Genomic DNA, 26225 nt, shown 5'->3' with positions numbered 1-26225 from the left:
TCCAGGAGTTGGTGATGGACAAGGAAGCCTGGCGTGCTGCAGTCCATGTGGTCACAAAGAGTCGGACATGACTGAACAACTGAACTGACTAACTGATCCAGATGTTTATCAAGTTTCTGCAGGAAAAAAACAGCGGGCTTTATTTTTCAGTATCATTCTGATCTTTGGTCACAAAGTCACAGATTCCTAGAATTTGTATTTAACATAGGCTGCTCTTAATTTTACACTTTATCTCTATAGTACATATATATATATTCTTTAAAGCCATTGAAATAAATTGTCACTGCAGTCTTACACACATTTTGCCATTTACGGCTATACAATGACATACCACCCCTCCCTTTGTGTGAAGTAGCTTGTTTATTCCCGAGTTCTCACACTGCCATCTTTCACCTTTGCTGAGGCCTAACCCATATCTTCACCATCATGAACATACTGGTAGTCCTGTATTAAGGCCCATCACCTTAATTTTTTTATGTGTTTTTATACATCTGGCCACCATCTTCTTCAAGTGGCTGTTCTGTGCTACTGACAAAAGTTCTGATTGTCTTTTCATTCCTTTCATAGTTGAGAAGTGGCGGCTAGGCACGCAGAAGAATAGAAGAAGCTGTAAGCACTCAATCAAAAATATAGAATCACACTCTGTATAATTGGACATTATACATTTGAGTTTTTAATGTTTTTTTTCCAGCTATCTACACAAGTTATTTTCAAATTATTTATTCAATCATTAGTTTCAACTTTAATTTTTTTCAATTTCCAAACCATGGTGGGTAAATAATAGTTTTAAAATAGTTCTATTTGTAATAGGGTTTAAGCAGATTTATTTGACATCTACTTGTATATAAACTTATTACTGAATTGAAACTAATACATCAGCTGTATACATACCCACTGGTTCTGGGGATGGATATATGTATATACTCTAATCCTGAGTTTCTTCAAACTTTATGATGGCATCATGGGTTTGCTCTACTATGAAGTTTAAGAGTTCTATTAGATCAAATCTCCAAGTTTCTAGTAATTCAATAATGAATTGCATCAAACTGGACTTTTATAGTATTTTTTTTAAGAAAATGATTAGATGGATAGACAGAAGGACAGATAGATAGAACTGTATGTAGCACTACATTTTCACTGTGTTTTTCAGATTTTATTTACCTAGCCTTTTTATTTTCCTAAATTTTCTATATCCTCATTATACTTTCTCAGTCTATGACCCAGCTCTCTCTGATATAATGTGTAAAATGTGTAAAAACTGCTTTATTAACCTCAGTAATAAGTCACTTGGATAATAATAATAGTTATGATATAGTTTATACATTCATTTGTTATATGCTAGGGGGTTTATATTGGAGAAGGAAATGGCCACCCATTCCAGTGTTCTTGCCTGGAGAATCTCAGGGACGGGGGAGCCTGGTGGGCTGCCATCTATGGGGTCGCACAGAGTCAGACACGACTGAAGTAACTTAGCAGCAGCAGCAGCAGGGGGTTTATATTCATAAGCATTGATCCTTGAAACAGCCCTGTGAGATATTATACCCATTTTACAGATGAGGAAACTGAAGGACAAGGAAATTACATGACTTATCCAAGGTCAGCCAGCCTGTGGATTACAAATTAAGTGTTCTATTGATGTAATTCAATTGAAAACAAAAATTATTGAGTAACTGCTACATGGTACACACCATGCTAATGTATTTTTTCTACAAGACAGTGTATTTTACAAAATTGGGTCACTTTAAATTCTTAAAAATGCATAAAGCACTATAAAATCCAAATGACATATACTATCACACAATAATCTCACTGCAAAAAAAAAAAAGGATTAATCAGTTTTATAGCAAATGCTACAAAGTCATTATTAATCCCATTACAATATACAAACCTATTAGTGTTAGTCACTCAGTTGTGTCTGACTCTTTGCAACCCCATGCAATGTAGCCCACCAGGCTCCTCTGTCCATGGAATTCTCCAGGCAAGAATACCAGAGTGGGTAGCCATTCTGTTCTCCCGGGGATTTTTCCAACCCAGGGATTGAACCCAGGTCTCCTGCCCTGCAGGCAGATTCTTTACCATCTGAGCCAACAGGGAAGCCCATAAACCTGTAAAGGGACCCCATGTTGATAATGAGTGGGATCATTTGAATTTACAATATTCTTGATCTTCAAGGAATTAATCATCTCCTACCTCATTTTTTCCCCAACATTTACCTTTGTCACTTTTGCAGTGTCTTCATTGTGAAAGCACTTGCAATAAACAGTTTAAAAACTGTAATTTTCTTTGTAGGTGCAGTATTAAATCGCAACTCAAGCACCAAAGAATTATAGTATTACCCTGAGGACAAAAGGCATTTTAGATGTTTTAAATAATATATATTAAGAGGAAGCCTTTTTTTAACCATAAATAAAGTCATCTCATTCCTTTTAAAAATATTTTAAATCATTTTTGGCCACACTGTGCGGCATGTGGGATCATAGGACCCCAACCAGGGATAGAACCCACACCCCTGAAGTGGAAGTTGAAGTTTAACCACTGGTTGGTTGGTTTAGTCTCTAAGTCGTATCTGACTCTTGTGACCCCATGGACTGTAGCCTGCCAGGCTCCTCTGCCATGGGATTCACTAGGCAAGAATACTGGAATGGGTTGCCATTTCCTTCTCCAGGGCTTAACCACGAACCACCAGGGAATTCCCTCATTGTTTTTTTTTTTTTTAAACACGGTGATTTAATTCTGTTTCACTCAAAAATCAAATGCAACACTATTTCAGTCACCATTCATTATATAATAAGAAACAAAAGAATAGGTTTTGAAGGATATCCTAAACCTTCAGTTCCAAGGGACACAGGTAGGTGTGCTGACGGTTCTCAGAGAGTGTAGTCACAGACTACTTCCCCTTCAGAATTTCCTAAATGATGATACATTTTGATTTGAAGGGTACTATTGATATGGCCCACCATATGCTTCTAGAAAATCAGAATGAAAATGAGATCATGCATGAGGTTTTTTGAATGAAATTCCCTTGAAAATAATGGACTATCCAACAGGCTTCTTCTCTTTGGGGGTCATTCTTGTAATATACACCAGATGTTGCTAGCTTTGCTTTGGGAAAACACCAGTTGATTCTGTCCCCAAATCCAAACTATTGTTATCCATGTTTACAAACTCCTACTTTAAAAATAAGGCCAGTCTTTTATTCCTTTATCCAAGATAACAAGTTCCTACTATTTACCAAGACTTTTTTTGTTTTATTAAGCCTTCATTTATCCCTTTTAAAACTTAAATCAGATATTAATAAAATTTACTAAATGTTCAAAGGGATACAGAAGAACGTGATGGATACTAAACTAACACCACATGCTACAGAAAGATTACACTTTGGCTCTTTCAATTATATATTTTTGGTAGATACTAGAATCAACTTTGTTCAAAGAACAACAATAATAGTCCTGAATCACATCCATCACTGTCTTAGGTCTTAAAACTCTTGTGCCTGGCCCGTATTTCACACTGAGTGTCTATGTTGTTGTTTATAAATATTCAGTTTACATATGGCCTTTTATGTACCAGGTACTGACTAAAGCAAGTTTACTAGTTTGAGGAGCTTATATTTTGGCAATATAAGAGAGGAAATGTGGAAATAGGGCATTGCAATAGAGAGTGTTTCAATGCATCTATGGTGGTGTCAATGCAATTGATAGAAATAACATACAATGCTATTTGGAATACAGAGGAGAAGCACTTAGCCTAGACAGGTGAGAAAAATCAGGAAATATACTCAGCACAGTTGTTTGCTGAATTTGAATATGAAATAGTCACCACCTTAGTGATCTGAGATCTAGTCAGGTTGATAGATATATAGAAATTAAATAGTAAAAAGATATGTTGACCTGGTTATATATGTATTCTTTTAATTACTCTAGCATATGAATAGTTTTTTTTCTCTATATGTTTATCATTTTGTACTCAAAATTTCTATTAAGTTCAAGAGATATTTTACAATTCCTGGTGTTCGTAAACCATGAATGATGTGATAAAACTAATGGAGTTCCAAATTGATCATTCTTATTTTTGCCCTGTGCTATAAGCAGACAGATAGCCTGGGCTAGAATTCATGGAATTGCTGCTTTGCAATTTGGATGGTGCCTGATGGATAATCACTAAATAGAACAATTGGTTACAGTTTGCTGGTTGAAAGGCATTTGAAAAAAGGGCACAGATAAATGATGGGTATTCCATTAACCAAAAATCAGCCACAGAGGCAGAGGACTATGATTCCAGCCAGTCTACCACCTTTTGGGTAGTTGGGATTTCTCTTCACAAATTGTTTTAGCTGTTGTCATTCAGGTTTCTACCACACAGTTTACTTATCCCATGCTGCTGCTAAGTCGCTTCAGTCGTGTCCGACTCTGTGTGACCCCATAGATAGCAGCCCATCAGGCTCCACCGTCCCTGGGATTCTCCAGGCAAGAACACTGGAGCGGGTTGTCATTTCCTTCTGCAATGCATGAAAGTGAAAAGTGAAAGTGAAGTCGCTCAGTCCTCTCCGACTCTTAGCAACCCCATGGACTGCAGCCCACCAGGCTCCTCCGTCCATGGGATTTTCCAGGCAAGAGTACTGGAGAGGGGTGCCATTGCCATCCCATATTAACCTGTAAACTTCCCAAGGACAGAGGGTTGTTTTTATATTTTGTAACCTTGGAGAAACTACTAAAAAAATTCCACACACAGTAAAATCATGAGATAGAAACATTTCATTGTCTAGAATGTGGTTATTTCCTATTAAATGGAATTTGTTGCATATAACTTAAATTTTCTCTAGATATTTTTCTCTCAATCCACTTTTTTATTCCTTATATTTTATTTATTTTTAAAAGTTTTTATTGAGGTTGAAGTACAATATATAAGTTACAGGTATACAGTACAGTGATTCACATTTAAAGTCTTTAAATCTACATTTTAAAATGTAAAGTGCTTTATGGAATTATTTATAAAATATACTAAACACAGTGCTCTTTATAAAAAAACAAGTTCTGCTATATAACCTACCACTATGATCCTTGTCCAATAATGGAATTATTTATTTAGATTTAATAGTGATCCAATGTTTAATTTTTAAAAGATTATTAGAATTTTGGTAAATAAAATATAAAATATATTAATGAGGTTTTAATTATATAAACTGTTTGGTTTCTTAATACAAGGCCTATTATTTATCTTAAAGTGGAACTGAAAGGAAATGCCCGTAAAAACATACTTTGGCCAGTAACAATCCATGTCTACGGTTTTCTTTTTAGTAATAATTGATGGGAGGATATACTCAATACTATGAGGCAATTCAACCACCATTTCCCCAGTAGAAATATTCCTCTGCCACCTTCCTCCAAATCCAAGAGGGTTTAAAAGAAGCACAATAAGTAGAGCTATCCATTCAGACACACTCCTTTCCAAGAGTAAATGCGAAGTCAGCTTCTTCACCATCTTTCCTCTCCTCTGGTTCATTTCTCATGACGGTAACTAAAAAGGACTGGTCACACACATCTATCTCAGCAGAAGTAGGAAGGATATGTTGACAGATATAAAAGCAGCTAGGAAAGATATAAGGTAATAACAAGGTAATAAATGTACGGGCTTCCCTGGTGGCTCAGTGGTAAAGAAACCACCTGCAAACGCAGGAGATGCATGTTAGATCCCTGGGTGGGGAAGATCCCCTGGAGAAGGAAATGGCAAATCATTTCAGTATTTTTACCTGGAGAATCCTATGGAGAGAGGGAGCTGTGAGGGCTACAGTCCATGGGGTCACAAAAGAGTTGGACACAACTTAGCAACTAAACAACAATAATAAATATATACAAATAAATATATTTTATTTTTTGATTCCAACATTTAATATCATCAAAACATAACTTGTTTTATCTGGAGAATTGAAATCTATAAAACACCAGATTCCAATACTGTTTTCTGATCTGCATGATTTCAAAAAAGCAATCTCTTCTTTCTTATACCTGTCTGTCCTCTCTACCATCTGTAGCTCCTACATGACAAGAAGCATGTCTTACATTTTTGTATCCTCAAGGTCTGGCTTATATCAGCATCTACAAATACTTGTTAAAACAAAAGAAGGGATATGGAATATTTATGTTACAAACTTTTTAGATGGTATATCTGAAGGCTGATACACAGTTCACGCCCTGGACATGTTATTAGATTGGGCCTCACAACAACAGTAGTAATAACTACCAGTTATTAAATGACTACTGTAGTGCCCACTTCATATACATTATCTCATTTAATCTTTATAACATGAAAACAACCGTTCAAATGAACTTCCAAGGCAAATTCCATGTACTAGTTAGAATGAATAGTGAAAGTGAAAGCAAAAGTCACTCAGTTGCATCCAACTCTTTGCAACCCCATGGACTACACAGTCCATGGAATTCTCCAGGCCAGAATACTGGAGTGGGTAGCTTTTCCCTTCTCCAGGGGATCTTCACAACCCAGGGATCAAACCCAGGTCTCCCGCACTGCAGGCGGATTTTTTACCAGCTGAGCCACAAGGGAAGCCCACTAATTAGAATAGGATTATTATTTTTGGAAAAATCATAAATAATTCCTCTGAAAATCTTCACAACAATTCCTTGAAATAAGGCACTATTTTTATCTCCTTTTTACACCTGAGAAATCCAAAACTCAGATAGGAATGGTTTAACCAAAATCACACAGCTATTCAGTGGTTAAGCTTACTCCCTCTAACTACCTGACTCCAAAGTCCATACTCTTTCTAATATGTCAATGTATATTCCCAATGCCTACAAAATGGGGACAATAATATCCACTACACAGGGTTACTGTAAAATTTACTTAAAAAAAAAAAGTGAAAATACAATGGTTACCTACAGAGCAAACATTATATACATATTGGCTTTCTTACTTATTACCCAACTGATCCCCTTACTTTGAGGATCTATAATACCTAACAAACACTCAAATATCTACCATATAGATTTGTACATATGTATATATATACATATGTGCCTTATATAAGTACATATTCTTATTTTCTATTCATTAGATCACAGACATACATGTACACATAAATATATATGCATGCATAAGTATATGTATATGTCTATATATGAGTGTATAAATATGTATAAGTGTGTATCAGCTAAACTAATTCCCATTTATCTCACTAACCTCTCCTGTACTCTGTACTTCAAGTACTCTATTTACATGTACCATTCATAATATCTCAATTCCTTGAGATGGAATTCCTACTTTCAATTATTGCCTTAGTTTAGGATATCTAATTGTTCCTGGTTATTGCTCATTATTTTAAACTTAAATATGACTTTGTTCATTTTTGATTCTCTCAACAATTTTCAAAGCTTAATGGTTCAGGAATTTGCAAGATTCATATTTTGGTTAATCTTTAAATTTCACTGAATTAAAGCATTTCATATGTAATTTAATGTGTTATTACCATTTCATGTGATAGGAAATAATAATACAAAATACTGATACATTTAAATATATACAATCTTCAAACAAATTTCAAAGTCTGAAAGGCAAACAGCTAAGGAATAAATATCAAAACATGACAATAAAAAGGTTAGAATCCCTATTATTCACAGAGATCTTCAAAATTAATTAAAAAAACATAGCAATTGGGAAATAAAAGAAATAATTCATGATTGAAAAAAATCAAGTAGATTATCAATACAGGAAAAGTGGTTAAGTAATCAATAAGATATAAATAAAAATTCAATAAGGTCTTATTTTTGCCGATCGACAATTTCGAAAGAGAGTTAATACCCAAGATGGTTGAGAGAAGGGAAAAACACATGCATATATACTATAAAAATAGATATATCTTTTTCTGGATGTTATTTTAATAACATATAGCAAAATTCAATTTTCAGTTTCTTAATTCAGAATAGTAGTCGGAGAAGGCAGTGGCAACCCACTCCAGTACTCTTGCCTGGAAAATCCCATGGACAGAGGAGCCTGGAGGGCTGCAGTCCATGGGGTCGCTGAGGGTCAGACACGTCTGAGCGACTTCTCTTTCACTTCACTTTCCTGCATTGGAGAAGGAAATGGCAACCCACTCCAGTGTTCTTGTCTGGAGAATCCCAGGGACGGGGGAGCCTAGGTGGGCTGCCGTCTCTAGGGTCGCAGAGAGTCAGACACGACTGAAGTGACTTAGCAGTAGCAGTTAGCAGCATAACTTAAGCAGAAAAACCAAAACCCATAGGCACAGTTAGAACAAAGCTAGTTTGACAAAGTATCTCCATGAATGACAACGTACAACAGAAGGGAATGGAGCGTGGACACCTCCACATCACAAACAGGTCCTGCTGGAAAGCCAGAAAGGGCTGATTTGAGAATAAGCGACTGAAAATGAGACAGACTATTGCCTACTCTGTCTTTTGATTCAGGAATTTAATCCATTTGCACGTAATTGTTGATAGGGAATGACTTTCTATTGCCATTTTGTTAGTTGTTTTCTGTATGTCTCATAGTTACTTTGTTCCTCTCTTCCGCTCTTCTTGACTCCCTTTGTGTTTCTCTGTTTCTGTGGTGACATACTTTGATTCACTTCTCCATTTGTGCATCTTCTACAGGTATTTTCTTTGTGGTTAGCATGGAGATTACATAAAACATTTTATAACACTTTATTTTAAACTAATAACTTTGAACACATACAAAAACCCTACTTCCCTCACTTTACATTATTGATGTTATAAATTCATCTTCTATATTTTGTATCCATCAACAAAGTTTTATAATTACTTTTCAGATTCTATACTTAAAAGTTATTTATATACCCATTACCATACTATAGGATTCTGTATCTGTATAACTATCTTTATCAGAGAGCTTTACATCTTCACATATTTTTGTGTTGTAGTCTAGTGTTCTTTCATTTCAACTCGAAGGACATGTTTTAACCATTCCTGCCAAGCAGGCCTCGTGGTGATGAACAATGTCAGTTTTTGTTATCTCCATTATTCCTGAAGAACAGTTTTACCAGATACAGTATTCTTGGTTGACAATTATTTTTTTCTTTCAGCACTTTAAATACATCATCCTACTGCCTTCTGGCCTGTAAGGTTTTTGCTGAGAAATCTGTTGATGTTAAGGGAGCTGCTCCCTTGTACGTGACAAGTGATTTTTCTCTTGCTTTCAAGTTCTCTCTTTAATTTTTGACAATTATAATGCGTCTCAGTGTTGGCCACTTTGATTTCATCTTAGTTGGAGTCCTAAGTCTCCTAAACATATGTGCTTACTTTCTTCCTCAGATTTGGGGCATTTTCAGCTACTATTTCTTAAATAAGCTCTCTGCCCCAGTCTCTCTATCTTCTCCTTCTGACACTGCAATGATACAGATACTGATCTATTTGATGGTGTCCCATAAGTCTCTTAGGCTTTCTTCATGTCTCTATTTCTTTTTTCTTTTTGTTCTCTGACCTGATCATTTCAAATGACCTGTCTTTAAGTTCACTGATTCTTTCTTCTGCTTGATCAGGTCTGCTCTTGATTCCCCTCTAGTGAAATTTTCAGTTCAGTTATCATATTCTTCAGTTCCTGAATTCTATTTGGTTATCTTTTATAGTTTCTAGCTCTTTGATGATATTCTCATTTTGTTCATGCATTGTTTCTCTGATTTCATTTGGTTGTTACGTTCTTTTGTAGCACACTGAACTTCTTTGATATATTTTGAATTCTTTGTCATGTAATTCATAAACCTCCATTTCTTTAGAATCAACTTAAGGAGATATATTTTGTTCCTTTGATCTGAGTCACATAGGCCATGCTTCCCTGTTTATTCATGTGCTTTGTTACCTTTTGTTGTGATTTATGCATTTGAAAAAAGAGCCACCTCTCCCAGCATTTATGAGTTGGCTTGGTACGGAAACGATCATCAATAATCAGTCCAGCTAGAGATTCTGGGGGGCCTCTCAAACTTTTTATGGGGATGTGTCTTCTCTGGTTTTGTATGTGTCTTTTCCCAGTTAGAGAGCGTTGCCATTTTCTTTTTCAGAAGCTTGTCTCTTGCTCCCTCTGGTGTCTATCTGTAATACTACGGGTCCACTGGCACTCTAACAAGTCACTGAGCTCTCTCTTGTACTCTGTGGCTCCTAGGCACCAAGATATGCCAATTTGATCAATACTTAGAGTCAGCTGAGATAGAAACTAGTCACTGAGGCAGCCCACAAAAAGCCAGAACTCAGAGGTACATTCCACTCTTCCTCTCTCCAAATAGAGAAGCCATAAGTTGGGCTTTTCCTCCTTTGATCCTGAACTGTGTCAGCTTGGGGGAGGGGCTGACATGGCTGAAATGAAAGTTTTTCTTACTCATTTCAATAAAGCTGTTTTTGCCTTTGAGTTTGCCTGTGTATGGCAACGTACTAACTGGTTTCCGGAGTCCTCTATAAAGGCTTTTGGTACAGTATAATGTGTTAAATCAATGTCTCTGTGAACACTAACATTTGTAGTCTCCTATTCTGCCACCTTGCTGATGTCATTCTAAGCCATTAAGTTTTGAGGTCGTTTGTTATGCAAATCTAGGAACTGGAATAACAACTCAAATGACTGGAAAGACAATAACATAAGGACTGGTGGCACTGATCAAGAATGTGAACATTACAATAAGACATTCAACCAGACTGTGTGCTTCCTGGCACAAGAGAATAACACTATCTATGAAGGAGAAAAAACGAAACAGGAGAAAGAGAGAAAGAAAGGAAGAAAGAAGGGTGAGAGCGAGGCAGGGAAAAGAGGTAGGAAGGAAGGAAAGGAAGGAAGGAACAAAAGAAAAAAGAAGGGAAGGAAAGGAGGAAATCTATTAATTTATAGGAAATACAGAAGATGGAGGCTCAGGTTAAATGATAACCTGGGCATGTAATCGGCAAAATTCAGACTCTATAGGAAAATCTACAGGACAAGTAACTCAGTTTCTTCAACAAATTGAAAGGGAAAATATAAAAGGAGATAGGGAGCAAACATATAGATTAAAAGAACTTAGGCATTTAAAAAAGAAATTCATACCTAAGTTATATTTCTATTCACTCATACACTATTCCTCTTGCACACAGACACTTCTTAACAATAAATACAAGGACTTTATACATGATACACAAAATAAAATATTTGATCCAGCAACAGTTTAAGTGTATGTATGTGTATTCACTGCAGTTTTCTTTGCAATGCCAAAAATAAAAGGAAGAAAGGAATTTAGGTCTATTATTAGGAATCTAATAAAAGAATGATAAATCCAAACAATAATGTTAACAAGTTCTTAAAAATAACAATGTTCATATAGTGTTCATACTATGAATAAAACCTAAAACCTATATTGTTCAGTGAAAATACTGAAGGTTATCTAATGATACACAAAATCAGCAATTTAATTTATTTGCCGATTTATTTTATTTACTAAATAAATAAATAATAAAATAAATTAAATAATTTTAATTTATTTAAAGTCATAAGTACCTAAGTATTCCAATTGTCTGGAAGAATAATTACCAAAATACTAGCAGAATTAGTAGCTTTAAATGATGAGAACATGAATTATATTGAGTGATGAGAATGATTTACTTTTACTTTATTATTTATCCTATTTGTTATTGTTCAAAATTCATTATGAATATATGTATTATATTTTTAAACTGTTTATGTTTTATTTTTGTTTCTAAAAGAAACCATGGAATAGGAGAAACCCTCCCTTCACTCAACCATGTATCAATTTAATACTTACAAAATAATGTTATTGGCTCCTCCACAAACACAGGCGGGGGAAAGGAAACAGAATAGGACATGGAGATATGGAAGTCTCTGCTGCTCTATCTTATTTGAAATATTCTGGAAGCCAGATTACATTCTATGTATTAGTAATATCATTTTCAGAAGGAAAGTGCTCATATACTGAGAATGAGTAACACTTTTAGAACATAGGGGTAGAAACTATTATACAAGGATACAATATGAGCTCATTTTGATATAATCCACTGAGAAATCCCACATACCTAGGGTAGACAGGGTATGGAAATGAGCAAGACCAAGGACTTTTGGCTCCATCCTTAACTCATTAATAGTAAATGATCACAAAGTCCTTCTAACTAGTGCTGGATTATACACTCCAGGCATATACTTATGGCACCAGAAAACTGTATGCAGTAAAATAAAATTTTAAAAGAATTTCATATGGAATATTATTTTGGGTATAAACATACAATACTCATTTACATTCATTCATTCAACCAACATTTATTGGGCACCCTCCATAGCTCAGGTTCAGTGCTAAGTGCAAGAAGAGAGTTTGCAACAAAACAGAAACATTTCCTGCTCTCCCAGAACTAGCATTTTCATACAGCAACATATCCTCAGCTAAAAAAATTTCTTCGCATTGGCATAGACTAATAGTGATTAAGAACGTTGACTCTGGAGCCAACCTATGTAGGTTAATCCCTCTTCACCCCGTTTACCAGCTATACAACTTATGGCAAGTTATTTAACATTCTTTGCTTCAACTTCCTCACCTAGGGATAATAATAATATCTCCTCTTAGAGTTTTCAAAATAAATTAATAAATGAGTAAAATGCTTAAGGAAAGTTAGCACACATATTAAGCACTCCAGGGGGAAAAAGTCATACACAAAGAATTTCAATAAATTCTTCATAGAGGTATCAGTCTGGATTACAAGGCACACAAAAGCACTTAATTCTTCTTTACCAAAAATATACTTATTTTCTTTAGTTTCGAAAAATTTTGAAGCAGTCTAGAAATCTTGGGTTGAAAAAACAGCATTGTATTTGATATCTGAGTCTATCTGACAGAAACATGGTCAAAATAGACTCCCAGATAGAAAAGTTCCCTTTAAGAACCCTCTGACATCACGTCTTTGTCTACTTGTTTGCTATTTTTGTCCCTATTTAAAGAAAAACTAAGTTCCAAGAGGACAACCACACCACCAGTGTATAAGACAATGCCTGAAATAGATGTTTTTTTAAATGAATGAACAAAAAGAGTTCTTATTTCACAAAAATGTCGACTTCATAAGAATTTGAACTAAATGTTTTTAGTAAGTCTGCAAAGCCAATATCCTCAAGTGAAAACTATAGAACTTAACATATTATATATTAAAATAATTATTAGTCAAAAACAGGACTGTTCTCCACAGTTGTAGTATATTTAGACTCAAAAAGTAAGGAGTAAGAGGAATAAAGAGTGGTGTAAGTAGATCCGCATTCCTATAATACCAGAGTCTTCTCAGCATTTGTGCTCCATAAAAGTGAAGCGTTTCTCCATTCTTTACATTTTAATTTCCTGTTGTTCATTTTAATTTCTGCTGTAAACAAACTAGATCGTTTTCTCTTCTTTTAGAAAAATAAAATGTTCAAGCTCTTGTCATTTTGGTTATAATATTAATTTACATCTATTATTTCAAAGCTCATGCGTTAAAAGAAATTTGACTTACCACAGGCAGCAAGTTTTAGCGTTTGAACCAAATCACTAAAAAGACTCACAATTTTTTTCAAAACTTTTTACTTTTCTGAGCCCCAAGATCCTCATTACCAAACCCGCATAACTGTGCCTACTGTTTAATTCCAAAGAAATAACACAGAAAATCTTTCAATTATGCTCTTTTCTTTTGAAACAAGTTATTTACATTTTTATGGAAATTATTTGCTGTGATTCAAGATTAACAACATAATGGAAGCAGTCACAGCTGTTTTTTTTTTTCTCTCTTATGTTATCTATACGTGGAAAAATGAGAAGCTTTGATTATGCAAATTAAAACAGAATCTATTATCTTCTTTCTGATCTACATACTGATCATAGAGGGTTTTTAAGCAATGTTAGTTTCGCACATTAGGAATCACAGTCAGTTAACTACTGCTGCTAACCGATGGGCTGTATTTGCAGACTCTATCAGTTTGACCCAGCTTCCAGAGCTTAATGGTCCTCCAGGCTAAAAGAGAAAGCTGATCCATCAGGCTTGCATTAGCATAGAATAACACTCGAAGCTTACTGATGTGTGTTCAGCATAACTACCATCCCCAGAACCCAGCTCAGTCCATTATTTTCATTTTATCTCAAGTCATTTGTATGGTTGTCTGCCCCGGTTAAAGCTCCAGCAAGACTGGTACTTAAATGAATTTGTGAGAAAGGAGACAAATGCCCCCTGAACTTTCAGCACTTTGCTATCGAGGCTTGCTAACATAAAATATACTAGGACTCTTAGGTCCACTTAATGAGCAGATCAAGAATGCCCTATTGCAGCGGGGGAAAAATCACTTAGGACCCTATTAGCCAACAAGGAGTGTGATGATTAAATGATTTTTTTTAACTGTAATTTTAAAGCACTGCTCTGATTTCTGCTGAAAGTTATTTATAAAAAAATAAGTAAATTTCATAACAGCTATGTCTTTGCTATTTAAATACTTTCTTATAAAATACTGGACACACACAAAAATAAATGTTCCTAATAATAATACATTTCATCACTAGGGAAGTATTACATTTAACTGTAACAAGAAAAACAACAATCTATAACAACTCAGCATTTAATGTGTAAAAAAACCCATAATAAGAAGGGATTTAATGTGTGCATAAACCCTGTAATGGGTTTGTATATAATCAGATATTTGAGGTATACATAAAATCACTTTAATTGTAAATCTTTAAAATGAAAATAAAGTACTTTTGTAGCTGTTTTGAATATACAATAATCACTGAAATTGTAAAGCTGGTCTTCAAAACTATTTTTTATAAATTTACATAGTACTTACAGGTATAATTCTGAGAGAAAAGGAAAAGAGTACTATTCTTTTTTTTTTTTTTTTTAATTTAGAAGTAATCTAAGGACTACAACGGAGAAGGCAACGGCACCCCACTCCAGTACTCTTGCCTGGAAAATCCCATGGATGGAGAAGCCTGGTGGGCTGCAGTCCATGGGGTCGCACAGAGTCGGACATGACTGAAGCGACTTAGCAGCAGCAGCTTAGCAAGGGCTACAAAGGTAAAGCGTCTAGCTCAGATCCCACAGTTAGTGTTATTAAAATTCCAAAAGTTGATGAATTTTCAATTCACTTAACTGTCACTTAAAATTCAGTGATATTTTTGCCTCATTATTTGTCTTGCTGTTGTACTTGGGAAGTTAAAACCTAATCTGAGTCTTGTATCCCATGTAGCTAGCTCTTCATGTCCATCACTGCAGCCTTTGGAAATGTTGTACTACTACTATTAGGGTGAAAAGGAAGAAACTATTTTAAATAATTTAATCTATTAAATATTGTTAGAGACGTCTTCATATGTAATCTCCCTTTATCAATTTCTCTCATCTCCTTTCAGTTCAGTTCAGTTCAGTTGCTCAGTCGTGTCCAACTCTTTGCGACCCCATGAATCGCAGCACGCCAGGCCTTCCTGTCCATCACCAACTCCCGGAGTTCACCCAGACTCACGTCCATCGAGTCAGTGATGCCATCCAGCCATCTCATCCTCTGTCGTCCCCTTCTCCTCCTGCCCCCAATCCCTCCCAGCATCAGAGTCTTTTCCAATGAGTCAACTCTTCGCATGAGGTGGCCAAAGTACTGGAGTTTCAGCTTTAGCATCATTCCTTCCAAAGAAATCCCAGGGCTGATCTCCTTCAGAATGGACTGGTTGGATCTCCTTGCAATCCAAGGGACTCTCAAGCGTCTTCTCCAACACCACAATTCAAAAGCATCAATTCTTTGGCGCTCAGCCTTCTTCACAGTCCAACTCTCACATCCATACATGACCACAGGAAAAACCATAGCCTTGACTAGACGGACCTTTGTTGGCAAAGTAATGTCTCTGCTTTTGAATATGCCATCTAGGTTGGTCATAACTTCTCTTCCAAGGAGTAAGTGTCTTTTAATTTCATGGCTGCAATCACCATCTACAGTGATTTTGGAGCCCCCAAAAATAAAGTCTGACACTGTTTCCACTGTTTCCCCATCTATTTGCCATGAAGTGATGGGACCAGATGCCATGATCTTCGTTTTCTGAATGTTGAGCTTGAAGCTAACTTTTTCACTCTCCACTTTCACTTTCATCAAGAGGCTTTTGAGTTCCTCTTCACTTTCTGCCATAAGGGTGGTATCATCTGCATATCTGAGGTTATTGATATTTTTCCCGGCAATCTTGATTTCAGCTTGTGTTTCTCCCAGTCCAGCGCTTCTCATGATGTATTCTGCATATAAGTTAAATAAGCAGGGTGACAATATACAGCCTTGACGTACTCCTTTTCCTATTTGGAACAAGTCTGTTGTTCCATGTCCAGTTCTAACTGTTGCTTCCTGACCTGCATACAGATTTCTCAAGAGGCATTAAGAAGAGAACAGGAAGCTAAAGTTTGTAAACTGTTAAAGCACTATACAAAAGTTGGTTCTTGGGTTAAAAAAAAAAAATTGTGATACATGCAAAATGATCATCTAAAGTGAAAGTGAAAGTCATTCAGTCAAGTCCAACTTTTTGTGACCCCATGGACTGTAGCCCACCAGACTCCTCTGTCTGTGGAATTCTCCAGGCAACAATACTAGAGTGGGTTGCCATTTCCTTCTCCAGGGGATCTTCCTAACCCAAGGATCAAACTCGGGTCTCCTGCATTGCAGGCAGATACTTCACCATTTGAGCCACCAGGGAAGATCAATCATCAAAAATTTCTTTCTAAATGCTATTTTAAAATGATAAACAGAGTTAAGACTAGACACACAATCCACTGAAAGTAACCTTTTAGTCTTAAATGGATTGGTAAAGAATGAAGCTAATATTTATTGAGTATTTACTTTGTGTCAAACATTATTTCTCTTACATTTTCTCATTTAATCCTCTGAAGTGCACCACAAGGGAGTAATCAGTTTGATTACTCCCAGTTTACAGTGTCAGGAGGTGACTCTGGCACTGGCTAAAAGTCACAAAGTTACTAGGTCCTCACTCTAGTCTCCAAAGTCAGATAAATCTGACTCCAAAACTGGGCACACTCATTATACCCCTTGTGCATGCTGCTCTATGCTTTCAAGAAAATCTTGAGGTGTGCAGTTAGTTTCCAAAGAGACTGAGGCCATGTGATCCATCTTTGGTTTCTCTCTTTATTTATCTCTTTTCAAATAGTCTTACACACCAGGCACTTTTAAGACATATGACCTAAGGCAAGTTGATACTCGCCAAAGAAGCTCTTGGCCTTCTTTGGTTTTCATCTATTGGCTTTTCAGAAAGTGATAAATTTACAAAAGGAAAGTCATCTCCATTTTTAAGTATATAAAAATACAGCTAATTATATTAGCTGTATTTTTAGCTATTTTTTGTTTGTGTGTAGAAAATGACTCTGTGCTGTGCTTAGTTGCTCAGTCATGTCCAACTCTTCCATGGAATGTAGCCTGCCAGGCTCCTCTCTCCATGGAATTTTCCAGGCAAGAATACTGAGTGGGTTGCCATTCCCTTCTCCAGGGGATCTTCCTGACCCAGGGATTGAACCCAGGTCTCCCACATAGCAGGCAGATTCTTAACCAACTGAGCCATCGTGAAAGCCCCAGAAAATGACGCTGGAAGGATACAAAAGAAACTAGTAACTGTGGTTGCCTCTAGGGAGAGGAACTGGGTTAACAAAGGCCAGGGATGGGAAGGAGACCTTTCATAGTACATATTCTTTTGTACATTTTGAACTTTGAATCATATGAGTATACTACCTACTCAAAATATACATACATACAAACATAAATACATCATCACATTCAACTGTCTTTATGATGAATGTTGATCAGTATCACTGTAGCTGCAACCTAAAGCAATAATTCTTATGAATTCTGTATTTCACTAAGTATTTTAAACAGAATTTATTCTAACAATACAGCATAGAAACTTGCTTGAATGAGTTATAGATAGTATCCCAGACACTAGTTTTGTATAAAACACACTTGGGCTGGAGAAAGAGGAGTATCAAAATAGAAAAATAGGATAACTGATTACTGATCTCGCAGAAAAGAAGGAAAAGAAAAATATTTAGTTTGAGGATTTCAGCTCCAATTGTAGTTAAGATCATGAAGACAAGGAAGGTAGGCTGTCTTGCCAAACTATTTTTTCTTATGAGGCCCTTCTCCCCAGGTATATTTACCACTTTAAAAGGCGGGGAGGGGAGTTATTGGTGGTAATTTCTTCCACTTTCCTCTAGTTGGTTTCCTCTAAAAGAAATGACATATGGAAAAGGTAAAGTTTGTTATAGTTAAATCTTTTCATTCTAATGTCTTTTTGCTTCTTCTTTCATAAGAAAGATGAAGCACATTTTAATAAATTTGAGAATTAGAGGGTAAGAAGGCTTGATGGTCTCTCAAGAAAGATCTAAATATTCTCCTACAATAAAGTTAAATATCAACTCATAATCTACTTTTTATAATTTACATAGATTCTGTTATTTCTCTTAGTAAAGGACTAGATGGTTTCCCAACCCTATAGTTAGGGTGATTCTTATTACATCTAACCTAAAACTCTTCTATTGTAATTTACGTTCTTCAATGGTAGTAAAAATAGTGAACACTTACTTTCACAAACACACAGAGTCACATATCCTTTTATTCAAGTTATATTTATCAAGTGTCTAATATGTACTATTAATAGCAATATACTAGAATTGATCTTTCACTGAACAACTATTTGAATAATACAAGGTACAATTTAGGTTAAAAAGATAGGCAGAATATAGCATGTCCTCTATTCTCAAGGAGTTTACTAGAAAGACAGAAGTAACCTCAGATACGCAGGTGACACCACCCTTATGGCAGAAAGCGAAGAACTACAGAGCCTCTTGATGAAAGTGAAAGAGGAGAGTGAAAAAGCTGGCTTAAAACTCAACATTCAAAAAACGAAGATCATGGCATTCAGTCCCATCACTTCATGCCAAATAGATGGGGAAACAATGGAAACAGTGACAGACTTTATTTTCTTGGGCTCCAAAATCACTGCAGATGGTGACTCCAGCCATGAAATTAAAAGACGCTTGCTCCTTGGAAGAAAAGCTATGACCTAGAAAGCATATTAAAATGCAGACACATTACTTTGCCAACAAAGGTCCGTCTAGTCAAAGCTATGGTTTTTCCAGTAGTCATGGATGGATGTGAGAGTTGGACTACAAAGAAAGCTGAGCACTGAAGAACTGATGCTTCTGAACTGTGGTGTTGGAGAAAACTCTTGAGAGTTCCTTGGACTGCAAGGAGATCCAACCAGTCCATCCTAAAGGAAATCCGTTCTGAATATTCATTGGAAGGACTGATACTGAAGCTGAAGTTCCAATACTTTGGCCACCTGATGCAAAGAACTGACTCATTGGAAAAGACCCTGATGCTGGGAAAGATTGAAGGCAGGAGGAGAAGGGGACAACAGAGGATCAGATGATTGGATGGCATCACTGACTCGATGGACACGAGTTTGAGCCATCTCTGGGAGTTGGTGATGGACAGGGAAGCCTGGTGTGCTGCAGTCCATGGGGTCGAAAGGAGTCAGACATTACTGAGTGACTAAACTGAATTGGCTGATAGAAGCCATGATTTCAGCATTTTATAAATCTCACCCCATGCTCAATATTTGCAGTTGATAAATATTAGTCAAAATAAACTGAGTTCTTACTTTGACTTTCCTTTTCCCAAACTTAGGATTCCTGATAACTTTAACCTTTAATTAAAGACTCAGGTCTTTAACAAGGAGCATTCCAGCTATAACATTCTGAAATTATTTTTAAAAATTATTAAAATGTAAGTATAAGTAGAAAATGAATCCTGAAACAACAATAGATTTCATGTATTAAGCGCTTTCTAAATGTCAAGCATTGTTCTAAGAACTTTAAATGTTTAAATTAAATTAAATTAAATTAAATTAAAACTTGATTCTTACAGTAAACCTGGAAGCTGGATTTCTTTTTTATCATCTTAAGGAAACTGTGGCATAAAGTAGCTAAATAACTTGGTCAAAGTTAGACAGTTAGTTAAGTGATGATGCTCAAGCCCAGGCTGTCGGGCTCCAGACAGGTTTCTTAACAGTCACGCAACATTTACTCTCAGGGTACTTAAGTTTGGACGTCCCTGGGTGCCCAATGGTTAAGACTTTGTCTTTCAATGCAGAGGGTATCAGTTCAATCCCTGGCCAGGGTACTAGAATCCCACATGCTGCACAGTATGGCCAAAAAAAGAAAAAAAGGGGGGAAAAAAGACACTTTGAGTTTACTACAAGAACGTTTCAACGGGTTTGTTTCATTGGACCACATCCCATTAAATTCTTTCAGTTGTAATGGATGATAATTGGGTTGGAAACCCTCTCAGTATCTTGCAAACCACTGCCATATCCTATTTTCCTCAAGTCCTCTATGAGTACACAATTTCTTCTCCTTTTCCTGCACTGCCTAGACCTGAAAATACAGTTTAAATGGTGAATAGATGGAAAATGAAGCAAGATAATATAGAAAGCATTTATTGGAATTACAATTGACTTTTCATCCTATTTATCTTCAAAGTTACCTTCTTCTAAACAATGTATCTCCAGGTTTGGTTTTAGTATCACTGGCCCTGTTTTCACTTTGCCAATGGTTTCCTCCCAATGAACAATAACACCAAATGGAATAAATTGTTTTATTAACTCAACACCTGTGTACCTGTGTGCCTTTTCAAAATTTTCTGCGATCGAGAAAGTGAAAATATCCTTTCAGACACTTGAGCTAGCATCCCATGATGCCAGTAAGAAGCAGGGCTAATATGATAATGCCCTTCTGCCTCATACATGTTCTCTATGAATGGGTAAACTAAGATTTCAAGGGGGTCACTTCACAACAAAATCAAGAGCCGTAAGTTCAGGATATAAACTAATAGCACTGTTGCTAAGAAATAAGCTAGATTCTGCTGAATGAACAATATCCTCTCTGGGTTTAAATGTTTACTGAGGTTCACCAATTCTTTCATGTCAAGAAATACTTTTGATTCACTGATATAATACAATTCCAAAGAATACAGCAGTGACCTAACAGGAAGCCTCTCCCAAAATGATTGACTTCTACACAGTTTCATTGCTATATTATATTTGGGGCCCTTATGGTTTTCAAGAGACGAGTAAAATAAGAGAAAATAGATCAGGAATAGAAAATCTACTGGCTATTAAAGATGACTTGCTTTATGTTCAAAATTTAACACATAGTCCCTAAGCAAAGATAGCACTCAGGTGCTACCCCCTTGGAGACATAACAATACAACAAGCACAGCAAGGAGTCCCTGGAAGCGTGGAAGAGTGAGGAAGACTCATGAATGGAGGTTTCTGGGAATATATTTGGAAGGGATGACTCTGACAAATTTTTTAAAATTTCCACCACTGCTATAGACTAAGGTTCTTTTATTGACTGGGCCTGAAACATTATTGGCCCATTTTAAGTCAAGGGTTCGATTTACTTATTTAATTCACCCCAAATCCACTGAATAATGTATTGCTACTTTGTTGTTTGTATTTTTTTCCAAGCTACATTTAATACAAGCCCTCAATGTTGAACCTAAGATTTCTATTTGAAAATCCCTGATAATTAGCTGTGCTTAAAAAAAAAAGGCAATTAAATTTCTAAGACAAATTTTGGTCTAAACAGGAAAAGATGAAGTAATTTAGTCACCCGCTTATATTTTATGGTCTGAGTTTAAAATACACCTATTTTATTTAAGAATTGAAGAGCAATCCTCTCCAACTTTTTAAGAGTTGTCAAAACCAGATGTTACCATCCCCTTATCCTTGGTAAAAGAATTTCTCTAAAATATACAGTCAGCCAGATATTATCCTTCTTTCCCTCCATGCTATTCTAAGTTTTACTTCCATTAAGACAACACTGCCTCAAGCCTTATGTCCATTTCCAAAGACTTCCTTATTTCTAAAAAGCTACTTCTTTTACACTCTAAAAAACTAAAAAGCAGCACTGAAAACCACCTTTTATAGGCACTCTTTCAGTCATCTTACTAGGCTGACTATTTCACCCATGGCAGGAAAGAAAAAAAGGAAATTTTATTTTAAACCTAGGTTCTAGAGATGATGTGCCAGCAATTCATTAAAAGATGCATTAAACGTGAATTCTCTACTCTAACAGTAACATCTGCCCCCTAAATTGGACAACAGAATTATCTTTTAATAAAAATGTGTGCTCTATAAACTACATGATACAAATTTCCTTAAACCAAAATGAATCCATTCTCTATACTAAAGATGACAAAAATTATCCCACTAGCTGAATTTCATTGCCAAGCTGTCAACCTGAATTTCTTCTGTTTAAAAATAGCTGTTCATTACATTCAGTAATGGGCTGTCAAAGCACTACAGCACTGAACCTGTATCATACACAGAAGCAATTGGGCAATGTGCATTATTACGTTTAGATTGCTTGCATTCTTTACAAGACCCCTGGGCTAATTTTAAATGAGATGGTTCACTTGAACTAAATCAAAATGTATTTTATTTTACCTTAAAGCTAATACATATTTTCCATTTATGACTCACTAGTACAAGCATTAATAGCAGGTAAGACAAAAAACTCATTGAATATATACATGAGCATAAATAAGCCTGCACATGTGTGTTGACGGGTTTGTATGTGGTTTTACTCCCTATAGTCATATCTATTTTTAATACTAGATTATTGAATTACAACACAGGGCACACCAAATTAGATAATATTGCCAATATGTGAGCAAGCATTGTCGTCTCCATGAATACATGATAGGTTGTTAACTGGGAGCATCATTCCTGCAGCATATAGTCTTTGACATTTTAGCATAGCAAATCAATTAAACATCTTTGTAACTAGCTAATGTATAATAATTCACCATATAATTTAGTACAGGATATTGTGAACAACTATAAAAAAGCCCATAAACCCCACGGCTGAACCATTCTTCCACAGCATGATATCACAACCCCAAAAGCATGCAATAACAGCTTCAGGATATCAAAGAGATGGTAACTAAACTAATCACAGATGACTTGTAAATACATCTAATGAATGCAAGGACCAGGTTAATGGTTTGTTTTTTTCACAAGTCTATTTTCATTGGTAAACAGAAGCTACTAGATGAGTCTCACGAGAAGAGAGAATACTCATGACATTAAAAATAAATTTTACTTAAAAAAAAAAATCTCTAGATTCCTATGTGGAAAATAAAAGGCATAATGACTTGCAAACTCAGACTCCACTGTTGGTGAAGGTAAAATAAACTTCAGTGTTTCAGCAAGATTAAACTTTGTAAAGCAAGTCTGCCCGAAAAAGATTGCAGGTCAGTAACAGTAGCAAATTTTTTTTTAAGTGTGTTAAAATAAAGGGGGTGGGGCGGGCATATACAATACATACACTACATCTCAGCATTGCTTCTATGAATTACCAATGTGTCAGGCGTACATGTGGCAAACCACTGAATGAAAACAAAAAGGAAAACACCCAAAAGATGCACCTTACTTTTTTAAAGTATTTACTTACTTTAAGAACAAAATATTCTAGGATCTGAGATAATTAGCACTAAGCCTAGTTAAAAGCTTAATAAACGTGATTTAACAATGCTCTTTACACTCCAAGGTACATTGGAAAAAACTGGGAAGAAAATTTATTCTGTATTAAACTAACTCAGGTCCTCATACACATCTACATCTTATTCCTAAGACTCTCCAAATACTTTATCTCATCATAGTCCCTTTAAAAATATGGAAAGAGATTCCAGCTAAAATTCTACTTTTGATGCAACTGCCTTGATTCAATTAAAAATGCTCAAATTGGCTTTTTCAATCACCAACCAAACATGAATGGCATACAGTGAACAGATTTATAGTTAAGAATCAGCTTTGTTTTGTTAACTGACTAAATATGTGTTATTACAATCATAAATTATATTCTATCTGCATTGCTTTGTTTAAAAGCAAAACTATTTATATTTTTTTCAAAATTAAAATTTTTCTGGCTATTTGGCCAGGACATTCAGTCAAAATAGAAAGCTTTTCCCAAAAATTTTATTATGAGAAATTTCAAATATGTAGCATATGTGAAAGAACTTTACAGGGAAGACCCACATACCCACCATCTAGATGCTACCATTATATTTTGTGTAATGTTTTAATTATATATGTATCCATCTGAAACAGAAATTTTTAATAAAAGATAAACATATTTCATTGGGATAAATTAAATGAAGAATAGCAAAAAGAGTATAATGCTTTACTGAATAATGAACCTGTAAGGATAACAGTTACTGCTTTTGATTGCAGCTACAGTTTCACAAATGACCATTTCCATTTTTAAAAACTATGATTTTGTTTTGTCTTAGTAGAGACAGCTGAATCTAAATTAATTAGGTGTTAGATTTTGACATTATTATATTTTAATATAAAAAGCAAGATACAACAGATACCAGTAGAACATATTCTATCACTTGGAAAGAATAAGGACCTCTAAGAAACAAAAATCTTTTGTTTTTGAGTTACAAAATGAGAATTAGGGTAATGCTTTTTCTAATCATTAGTTTCATTAATCAGAAACTAAAACTATTCTAATTCAACACTATATCTAATATAATAACACGTATGTTATGAAAAACAACTATTCTATTTCAAATCTCTATTTCAACAAAAGAATACCAGTCATGGTACTCTCTCTAGGAACTAAATGTGCTTCTTTGGCTACAACATAAATATTTTTTTCATGAACACATATAAGACTCCAGGAGATGCAAGGAATTTACATTCTTTCTGTTTTTCACTTATTTTATTTAAATGGGCAGTAAGTTTTAAAACTTGAGTCACTAGCAAGAAACCAGCTTAATCTCTAACTTTCATTTTCTCAGATGAACACTTGCAAAGAATGTCCAGTACTGCTTCCTCAAATCCTTTGATTGGGTACTTCCTGCAAAACTTCAACAGGTCAGAGAGCACAGGGATTGAAATACAATAGGTAAAGAACATTTTTAATGCTCAAATAATCATTTATAAATTAAATGGGAGAAAACTCCTCAAATCAAAGCCCTCTATTTAAAGTAATTTTTTATTATTACTATAGCTAGACCTTTGTGATTTTATTGAAATATTTTACATACCCCAAATTATTCTGGGCTCCACACACAAAAAAAGTGAATTGTACTTTTTATTCTCCCTTTTCCAAATGATAAAAAAGTATATGCTAATTAAAAGTGAATAAACATTTCACTATTTATCCTCTAAAGTTGAAAATAGCTTTAACTTGAACATATGTTTTTGAAACTATACATGAGTATGCATGGGTACAAGTGTATCTAAAAATATGTTAGTGTATACAAGATATTCTTAATCACTATAAACTACAACTAAGCAAGTTTGGAATGCTTCATACCGCCTTTTAACATTTTTATTTGTTGATGAACCAACAGTGTTTGGCATAATTAACGCTAAGATCTCCAAAACTCAATGACTGAAAATAATTGCTTCTCTTTTCTTTCCTGAGTACTCTGAAGTCCAACCTAAAGATTTAGAGCTGACTGGACAAATATAAAGGATGTCAAAAACAGTGACCGCTGACATGCCATTCAAGGCACATGGAAGAGAGTTCAGGCTTGAATGCCTCTAAACTGCTCATTGGTAAGATCAGCTATCAGTGAGATGCAGTGTAAGTCAGCATTATTCACTGAGCCTGCTATGACCTTAAAATCATTGCTCCTGGGGCATGTTCATCCACCAATTAGTTTATATGCTCACTGGAAATCCACTGCTCAGTAAATGCGCTGGCCTCTCATTCCACAGTGTTGATGAAGTGTGTGTGATGGCTTTCTCTTCACAACTTGACCCCGAAAGCTGACCCATCTCAAGCTGAAGCATTCAAGTCACTTGAGCACCTCTGAGTTATCAAGGATTTTGATACTTTACTTAAAAACTATCAGATTTGACAAACACAAATGTTATGGTGACTATCAGATGACATGAAAAACAAAGTGAAAATCAGAACTTTTTCCAGTTTTATTCACAAAAGTGTTACATCAGATATTTATAAATTCTGTTGAAAGAAACAATTTCCTTGCTGTTTTTAAACCATTATAATCAGCACAAATCTGACAATCCTCTTCACTAAAATTTTGAAAATTCTCTCCCTTGAGGCAGGGTCAAGCCCTATGAATAAAAGGAGGCCTATTTTGAAAATTATTTTAAGACAACATGATAAAAAATTGGATCTAGAAATGAG

The 26225-nt window shown here is 35.3% G+C and overlaps 1 protein-coding gene across 2 annotated transcripts in view; it reads right to left on the bottom strand.

Moving 5' to 3' along the window:
• CAMKMT (calmodulin-lysine N-methyltransferase) overlaps positions 1-26225 on the bottom strand; it is a 411952-nt gene that overhangs the window by 291039 nt on the left and 94688 nt on the right. The gene's annotated exons all lie outside the window — the stretch shown is intronic.

The sequence above is a fragment of the Bubalus kerabau genome, chromosome 11 (assembly GCF_029407905.1).
Source record: "Bubalus kerabau isolate K-KA32 ecotype Philippines breed swamp buffalo chromosome 11, PCC_UOA_SB_1v2, whole genome shotgun sequence".
Lineage (NCBI taxonomy): Eukaryota > Metazoa > Chordata > Mammalia > Artiodactyla > Bovidae > Bubalus > Bubalus kerabau.
Note: the sequence above shows the minus strand (reverse complement) of the source record. Positions and strands in the feature narration are given on the sequence as shown.